This window comes from Pinus tabuliformis, chromosome 1_1, assembly GCF_031772625.1.
Source record: "Pinus tabuliformis cultivar Carrire ecotype Pingquan chromosome 1_1, CPIR1, whole genome shotgun sequence".
Lineage (NCBI taxonomy): Eukaryota > Viridiplantae > Streptophyta > Pinopsida > Pinales > Pinaceae > Pinus > Pinus tabuliformis.
In genome coordinates this window covers 217,351,815-217,360,725 of record NC_142297.1, presented here as the reverse complement: position 1 = coordinate 217,360,725, position 8,911 = coordinate 217,351,815, and the positions used below count along the sequence as shown (strand labels likewise).

Here is an 8,911-nt window from a genome sequence, read left to right as displayed (position 1 = left end):
CCGATTCAAAAGAGGGCGGGAAACTTGGCAAAGAATGGTGCTGCTGTTCCACAAAGAAAAGGTAAAGAAGTCATGGATCCTTCATCAACTCAAACAGTTCCAGCAAACAAGATGGATCAGCCATCAAATGTACCTAAAGATAGAGCAGAAAAATGAGACAATCCGGCAAAGGAAGGTGAAAAGAGTCAAGCATTCAGCATTGAGAATGAAGTTGCAAAATTGAAATTGACCATTCCATTGACAGAAGTCATGAAGAACAGTACATATCGAGCACAAATTTCCAAAATGTTCAACATTGACCCAATGTTAGATGCGGTGAACGTAGAGGATGACCAGCCGGAATTGATCTTTGGGCCAGCTCTAAATGGTGAGTCCCCCGAGAGTGAGGTTCCTCCATTCTATATCAGCTTGAGAATACATGATTATGTGCTTCATAATGCTATGTTCGATTCGGGAGCATCACATAATTTAATGCCCAAGGCAATTATGGAGAAGTTGGGACTTGATATTACTCATAAATACCATGATTTATATTCATTTGATTCCAGCCGAGTTAGATGCATCGGTTTGATTAAAGATTTGGTTGTTAGCCTGGATCAAATTCCCGCAAAGAATCTCTTGATGGATGTGGTAGTGGCGGACATTCCCCCAAGATTTGGCATGCTCCTTTCAAGGTCATGGGGATCCAAGCTCAAAGGTACTCTTCAGCTGGATTTTTCATATGCTACTATTCCGGTGTTTGGACAGATGAGGAAAGTATATCGCGAACAGAAGATGAAATACATGATCACTAGTAAGGAAAAGCCCGTAAATCATCCTGTAAATTATGTACAAACAAATTTAGAATCTTTTGTTTTGTTTGCGGAAAATTTCAATGAGATAGATAGTCAGTTAGTTCAGGTGGAAGATATCCCAGGCATTGCAGAAAATTTCAGAGAAGTATTGAGAACGGAAAGTGAAGAAAGGACTGCTGTCATAAGGTCAATCGCTGAAACAAATGGGCAGCAAATCATGACTGCAACAACATCACAAGTGCAGCCCTTGGAAGATGATGAGGATGGTCTTTGGACCATGGATTTTGATGGGGCAGTGGGCAGCGATGGAGCTGGTATAGGTGTGTGGATTCGTAGTCCATTTTCAGTCCCTAACCAAGTTCCAAGCAAGGTACGGGTGTGTTCTTATAAATTGGCTTTTGATTGTTCGAATAATGAAGCAGAATATGAGGCCCTTATTGCTGGTTTGAAAATCCTTCGAAAGTTGAAAGCAAAGAAGATAGCGGTTTATGGCGACTCCGAATTAGTTATCAAACAAGTGAAGGGGGAATTTCAAGCCAAACACCCACGTATGCGGGCTTATCGCAATGCTGTTCTAGATATTCTGAAGCGGTTTTCAGAACATACCTTGACATGTGTGCCCCGGATTCAAAATGGTGTTGCGGATGCATTGGCCAAGGCAGCAAGTAATTTGAAAATACCAATGAATTCAAGCAACAAGTTCGAAATCTATGTGAAGCATCGCCCTACAATCCCGGATAATCAAAGGTGTTGGCAAGTCTTCCAAGATGACGAAGAAATCAAAGACTTCTTGCATGGAGAAGGTAAATTCGAAGAAATCTCAATAGACATGGAGCCTGAAGGAGTAAATCAAATGGATGTTTTGCAGCTGAAAGATAACTATATTCCTAAAGGGCTGATTCCTTTAGAAGAACTTTTTGATCAAGATGATGTGGCGCGCAAGCCAACTTTGATGCCAACAGAAGAAGGTGTGGAAGATGTGAACCTTGGGACAGCAGAGAATCCAAAGATGGTGAAGTTATCAAAGGCATTACCACTCAAGGTAAAGAATCAATACATTAGATTAGTGTCATCATTTTCTAATGTGTTTGCTTTGGATTATTCAGATTTAAGGACCTATGATACAAGCATTATTCAACACACTATTCCCATAAAGCCAAATCAAAAACCTTTTCGGCAAAAGTTGCGGAGGATCAATCCCAAGTTGCTGCCTTTGATTGAGAAGGAAGTCAATAGGCTCTACAAGTCTGGAATTATAGTTCCTATTCGCTTTTCTGATTGGATCTCCAATCTAGTGCCAGTGAGAAAGAAGACCGGTGAAATACGCTTATGCATAGATTTCAGAAATTTGAACAAAGTATCTCTCAAGGACAACTATCCGCTGCCCAAGATGGACCACATATTGCAGCGGGTAGTGGGTGCCTCAAGGATGTCATTGCTAGATGGATACTCCGGCTACAATCAGATTTTAGTGCATGAAGATGACCGTGATAAGACAGCCTTCACTACGCCTTGGGGAACATTTCATTATGCCAAAATGCCATTTGGGTTGAAGAACGCGGGTGCCACATTTCAGCGAGCTATGGATATGGCCTTTGCCAATGAAAAGGATATATTCTTAGTTGTTTATCTTGATGACTTAACCGTATTTTCCAAATCAGATGAAGAGCATTTATTTCATTTGACGAAAGTTTTCCAAAAATGCAGAAAATATGGCATTTCTTTAAATCCGAAAAAGAGTCTTTTTGCCATGAGTGAAGGCAAGTTGCTGGGACATATCATTTCCAAAGATGGTATTCGAATTGATCCTGCACGGGTGGAAGCAATTCAGCAACTAGAGCAGCCCCGAAACAAGAAGGAAATACAATCTTTTAATGGCAAATTAAATTTTCTGCGCCGCTTCATTCCTAACCTTGCAGAGCACCTTAGAGAGATAACCAATATGCTTCGGAAGGACAGCGAGATCAAATGGACCGAGGAGGCGGTCAAATCTTTCAATTTAATCAAGGTAATCTTGTCTTCAGCCCCAACCTTGATCAGCCCCGATTATACTCAGGATTTCATTTTGTTTTCTTTTGCTTCTGAGCATACATTGGCAGCCGTATTAATGCAAAAGAGAGAAGGAGTTGAGAGGCCAATTGCATTTTTCAGCCGAATCATAAGAGATGGGGCGCTAAATTATAACATCATTGAGAAACAAGCGTTGGCACTGATTAAAGCTTTGAAAGATTTCCGGGTATACATACTCAACTCTCATGTATTGGCATATGTTCCTAGTGCAGCCGTAAAAGATGTCTTGGTACAAACGGAGCCGGAAGGTAGGAGGGGTAAGTGGATTGCTGCTCTTTTAGAATATGATGTTGAAATCAAGCCCACCAAGCTGATTAAAGGACAAGGTCTCGCTAAATTGATGGCTGAAACAAACCTCCATGCCCTTGACATCAACTTGATTGCTGCCTTATCCGATGATGGGGAAGAAAATTCAGCGGTTCAGGTATCGGATATTTTTATTACTTCTCCTTGGTATGCTGATATAGTTTATGTGCTTCAGAATGTATCCGCACCTCCTGGAATGTCAAGAAACAAAGCAAGAACATTGAAGCTAAAGGCTGCTAAGTTTTGTATTATGAAATCTGCACTTTATTGGAAAGATCCCGGTGGCATCTTGCTGAATTGTTTGGTTGAAGAGGAAGCAAAGGCAACAGTAGAGGATTTCCATAAAGGCGACTGTGGAGGTCATTTGTTTTGGAAAACTACAGCCAATAAGATCTTGCGAGCTGGTTTCTATTGGCCTTCCCTATTTTCTGATGTATACAAAGCAGTGAAGAGCTGCCATGAATGCCAAATATTCCAAGGAAAACAAAGGTTGCAGCCATTGCCTCTCAAACCGGTGGAAATCAGCGCACCATTTCAGCAGTGGGGCCTAGACTTCATTGGCGAAATCCACCCAGCATCATCCGGGCAGCATCGATGGATCTTAACTGCCACTGATTACTTCACAAAGTGGATAGAGGCAATTCCCACTCGGCAGGCCACAGATTCGGTAATCATCTCTTTTCTTGAAAATAATATCTTGTCACGTTTTGGCTGTCCATTCAAATTAATCACAGATAATGCAGCAGCCTTTAAGTCCAATAAGATGGTTGATTTTTGCTATAAGTATAACATCAGCTTGGGGCACTCCACCGCTTATCATCCGCAAGGCAATGGGCTGGCCGAATCGTCAAATAAGTCACTAGTGAACATTATCAAGAAGATGCTGGAAATTAACAAGAAAAGTTGGCACAAGAAGTTGGTAAATGCATTATGGGCTGATCGGGTAAGTCAAAAGAAGTCCATTGGCATGTCGCCATTTGAGATTGTTTATGGAATTGATGCAGTTTTTCCAACATCACTTAGTGTACCGGTCGCGAGATTGCTTCAAGAAGCGGGAGAAGATCCGGATCCAATGCAAAGGCGAATCAATCAAATGGTTCACTTACAGCAAACAAGGGAAGAGGTTCTCCAAAATTCTTTAAGGTTGCAAGAGCGTATCAAGAAAATCTATGACAAGAAGGCAAAGTCGGAAAACTTTCAGCTGGAGGATGTTGTTTTGAGGTGGGATGCCCGAAATGAGGACAAAGGTAAGCACGGTAAATTTGATAATTTGTGGAAAGGTCCTTATAAGATTGCTGCATATCGTGGTCCCAATGCTTTCATTCTCAAAGAGTTGAATGGGGATGAATGTCCCGGTGGGTCGGTGAATGGCCGGCTTCTGAAAAGATATCATGCTTGAGCAATGCTGCTCTAATCATCCTCATTGTAATTACCGTTTTCCTTTCATTACAGCAAGTGTGAACTGATCTCTCATCCTTAGTTTGGGGCCCGCGGTGAAGGCTATAATTCTGAGGATGGGGATTGGTTGGTGTGGAGTTTTCAGATTGTTTATTTTCTGCAAAAGTTAGTTTGTTTGAGTCAAAGTCCTTTGAAAATTTCAGTTTATAGTCCAAGTCGAATAAAGTCATTTCAAGTTTGGTCACGTCTGTACAAGTTGACTCCATTTGCCCAATGAATAAAGCACTGGTCTGCTCTCCCAGAGGTCTAAGGTTCTTGGCACCTCCAAGGAGCTACCATCCCCATTGGAGCCAATGTTAGTGTCGGTCTTGAGCCCTCCATCGGTGATCAAAAGCTCTTTGCATGTGCATAGGTAGGTGTCTCATCAGTATCAGTTTTGCATCCCGTTAGGCATGCCATAAAACTGATGGAGGAGCTGGTCCTTGTTCCCTTCTTGGCTTTGCTGGATCAGGTCATATCATTTAATGAGCTTGTGTTACACTTGTTTTATTTTTGTCTTGAAGTCCCAAGTTTTAGGTCTAGGGTTTTGGTCAAAAATCACTGCAAGGTCATGAGTCAGAGGTCTAATAGTCCCCAGCAAGCCGGAAGGAGGTATGTAAATATGTTCCATTGATATTTTTCATCAGGTACAGCTCATTTATACCTTGGATTTAAAAACCCTGTTTTTAAACCCAAGGTCATGTGAAATTTGCAAAAAATAAGGAAAATTTTCAAAATTCTTCAAAATGCCGGCAATAACCCTGGTCTCCTCGCCAGAGTCCATCAGATGGTCAACCTGCAAAAAGAACGGAGTTAAAGCACTCAAAAGATCAAATTCAGGACAAAGTGAACTCAAAACAGTGTTAAAAGTGAATGTCAAAACAAAAACATTAGAAAGTGGGTTTGGTAAGTTAATTTTTTCAAATTGGGCCTATAAAGAGTAAATTTCCCTCTAAACAGCCTCATTATGCATTTGAGAGCTTGCAAAAACGAGTGAGAGGTCAAAAGAGGCGATTTGCAGAAAGTTGGAGTCATTCTCAGGGGCGCGACCACTCAAGCTCAGTGCGCGACCAGTTGGGTGGGGCGCGACCACTCAGCGACCCCTCTGCAGTGTATTTTTCTAAAGGGCGCGACCACTCGGGCAGGGCGCGACCACTCAGAGCAGGGGCGCGACCACTCAAGCTGTCTTCTACAGAACCACTCCAAATCGACTAAATCGCCCTCTTGCTTGCTCAACTGATCGAGGTAGGGTCTTCTAGTGCATTTGAATGCTTGAAACATGAAATGATGGGCTTGCATATATATGTTTATCACCAAGAAATGTAAGGAGAAATGGATTTGGGCGATTGCTTGTTCATGTAGGCATTATGCTAGGGTTGATGTTTTTTCAAGGCTTTAAATCCCTATTTATTCCCTCCTTGTTTTCTATTAAATTCACAAATGTCATATATATCTTATCTCATTTGCAATAAATACTAAATCTCTCATCCCAAATTCCTAAAACCCTATCCCTCCCCCAAATCCCTTTACAAAACCCTAATGCCCTTTCATGTATTCTACACAAACCCTGATACCCTCCACACGGCAAGGAAAATAAATGAACAACAGCAAGGATAAAAAATGTTATGTAAAAAGAGAAAAGAGCAATAATATGGTAAAATGACCAAATAAAAAAAAGATATTGATGTGCATAGTCATTGGAAAATAGAAGACACACTGCTGTTGCATATCCATAGCAAAAACAAGAAAAATGCAGCTGTGTATATGTATAAAATGGACATATTGCTGTAAATATTGTTTGCAAAAGAATATTGTTGTGTCTCCCCAAAACCAAGCCCTGTTTTCCTATCTACCCCTTCCCTAAAATCCTGTTCAATTAAGATCCCTTTTCCCTTATGACAAGATGTAAAAGAAGCCTTGTTCCCCTATGACTAAATGTACATAAAATCCTTTGAAAAACACTGTTTACCTTATGATGTACATTGAAAAAACAAAAACTCAAAGGAGCAAGCTATCTATGCTGTCCTATACTCCTGTTGCAAATGCATGTCCTTTCCCTTGATGACTATCATACGTATTTTCCCTAATAAAGTATTTCTTTGCAAATGATTTCCTAATGATGGAAGATGAGATGATATGTTTGACATTTTGTGAATTATCCCTTAAAAATCCATGTTTTTACATATTTTCCCATTCCTTATTAAAAATCCCTCCCCTAACATTTCCCTTATGATTTTTTCCCCATGAAAACAGCATACTTCTCAGCATTTTTGCAGGCAAGGGCAACAGTTTACTCTATCTATTTGCTTCACTTTGCTCAAAAGCACCATGTCAACCACTGAAACCTATGAGCAAGGTGATGACCGGTCTTCTTCCACAGAGATCGAGGTACAGCAGAGGCCTCGTAAGGGTGGCAAAGGTGGTCATCATAGGAGAGAGGAACCCACCTCTTTGGCAGAATTGCAGGCCTGTCCTATGGCAGTGAATTGTTTCCGTTATATGTCATGTTTTCAGTTCTGTGAGAGGCTTGCCCAGATTCAGCACCACAGGGAGTTGGCCCGCTTATTTGTTTTGCACCTTCATGATGGGCAGGTCACTCTTGCAGGGTGAATTTAGTACTATCTCCGGAGGTGATTTCAGAGGCTACCGGGATACCAAATGTGGGTGAGGTGTGGCCCAAGCGCAAAATGCTGGATTATGTTTATTTTGAGCCATATGTCAGGCCAGCATTCATGAGTCACTTGTCAGGGGTCTTTCCCTTCAGATTCCTCCGGGGGGAGTATGCTCCGATCATGCGGCTTATCATGCGTTACTTCACATGCGAGGGAAGATTTTCACAGGTCTTCTCTTGTCACATTCGCCTGTTGATGCACTTTACCCGAGTGAGGATGATGAACATCCCAGTTTTCTTCTTCCAGGACATTCAGAGAATGGTGTCCGTGTTTCAGAGGCAGTCCCCAGCTCAGCAGCATAGGAGTTTGTGCCATCATGGTCTCATCCAGCTCATTGTTTCCCATTAGTTGAGTCAGCAGGGCATTCCATGGGCAGACTTCATTTCTCATGAGTTCTTTACAGTGCCACCACAGCCACAACCAGAGCCAGAGGCCATTCATGAGGAGGGAAGTCCATCACACTAGCCCGAGATTATTGTTCCGAGACATGTTGCTTCCCCACCGCATCTTACATATCAGAAAGGCCCAAGGGCCTTGTTTGCAGCAGCTCGACGAGTACTTTCAACACAGCAGGTGGAAGGGGTCTCGCCATCATCATCTACAGGTCAGCGAGTGCTATCTCCACACCAGGTGGAAGGGGCCTCGCATTCTTCATCAGCAGAGGCAGTGCGGGAGGGCAAGGTGCCCTTGGTTGAGGATGAGAGAGCTGGTGATACACATGATGATTTCATTGGCCTTGATGCCCGCTCTCCTTCTTCAGATTTTTATGAGATTATCAGGCAGAGAGAGGAGGAGAACCTCATGTTGCAGCAAAAGCTCCAAATGGCTCAATGGACCATCACTTATCTGGAGCAGCGCAACAGACAATTGGAGGAGGAGAAAGAACTTGATGAGCTATGGAGGATCCGTAGTGATCGAACTTTGAACCATAGGAGGCTCGGTGACCCATTGCCTGCTGACCGGGAGTCTTTGCTCATTCAGGAGAATGCTCACCTTGAGAGGCTATTGGAGAAGGCCAACCAGGACAAGAGGATGCTACGGAACATGAAGAATCATTATTGGGCGAGGATGCATGTTTGCAAGGCAAAAATGAAGATTTTCCAAAGGAAGTTATCCGAGGCCCGCAAGAGGAAGAAGAAGACCAAACCGCTCCGTATCTTGGCTGAGGCCTCTCTCACTCACCATGATACTCATTAGCCTCCTCCTAGCAGCAAACCCAAGAAATTTTGAGAGTTTTGAGGCATTTTTGGCATTTTTGAGAATTTTACAGGTTTTGGCCATTTGAGTGGTCTCACCCCGCGCGCGACCAGTCATGGGGACAGCTCAGAACGGGGAAAACTCTACATTTTTGGAATTGTCATGCAAAAATACACTAGCTTATAGATGGGTTTCAGATTTTATGAAGATTTGGGCTTCCAAAAGCTCAAAATACATGCAATTTTTGACTTTCTGCCCCTATTTTGAGTTGCAGAAAGCTGTCTTGGGAGAAATGACTTTTGAGGGCTCAAATCAAATCCAAATTCAGAAATTTCAGTGGGGTTGGAAATTAGACTCACAGACCTTTCCAATGCGCTATCTTGCACCTGATTTGGACACCAGGAAGGCCCTCAAACAGAGCTGTCAATGCGCACG

At 42.5% G+C, this 8,911-nt stretch overlaps 1 pseudogene; it reads left to right on the top strand.

Annotated features, from left to right (window-relative positions):
• The first annotated feature begins 249 nt into the window (after nt 1–249).
• The window catches only part of LOC149212317 (DNA replication licensing factor MCM7 pseudogene), a 57,063-nt pseudogene continuing 48,401 nt past the window's right edge, over nt 250–8,911 (top strand).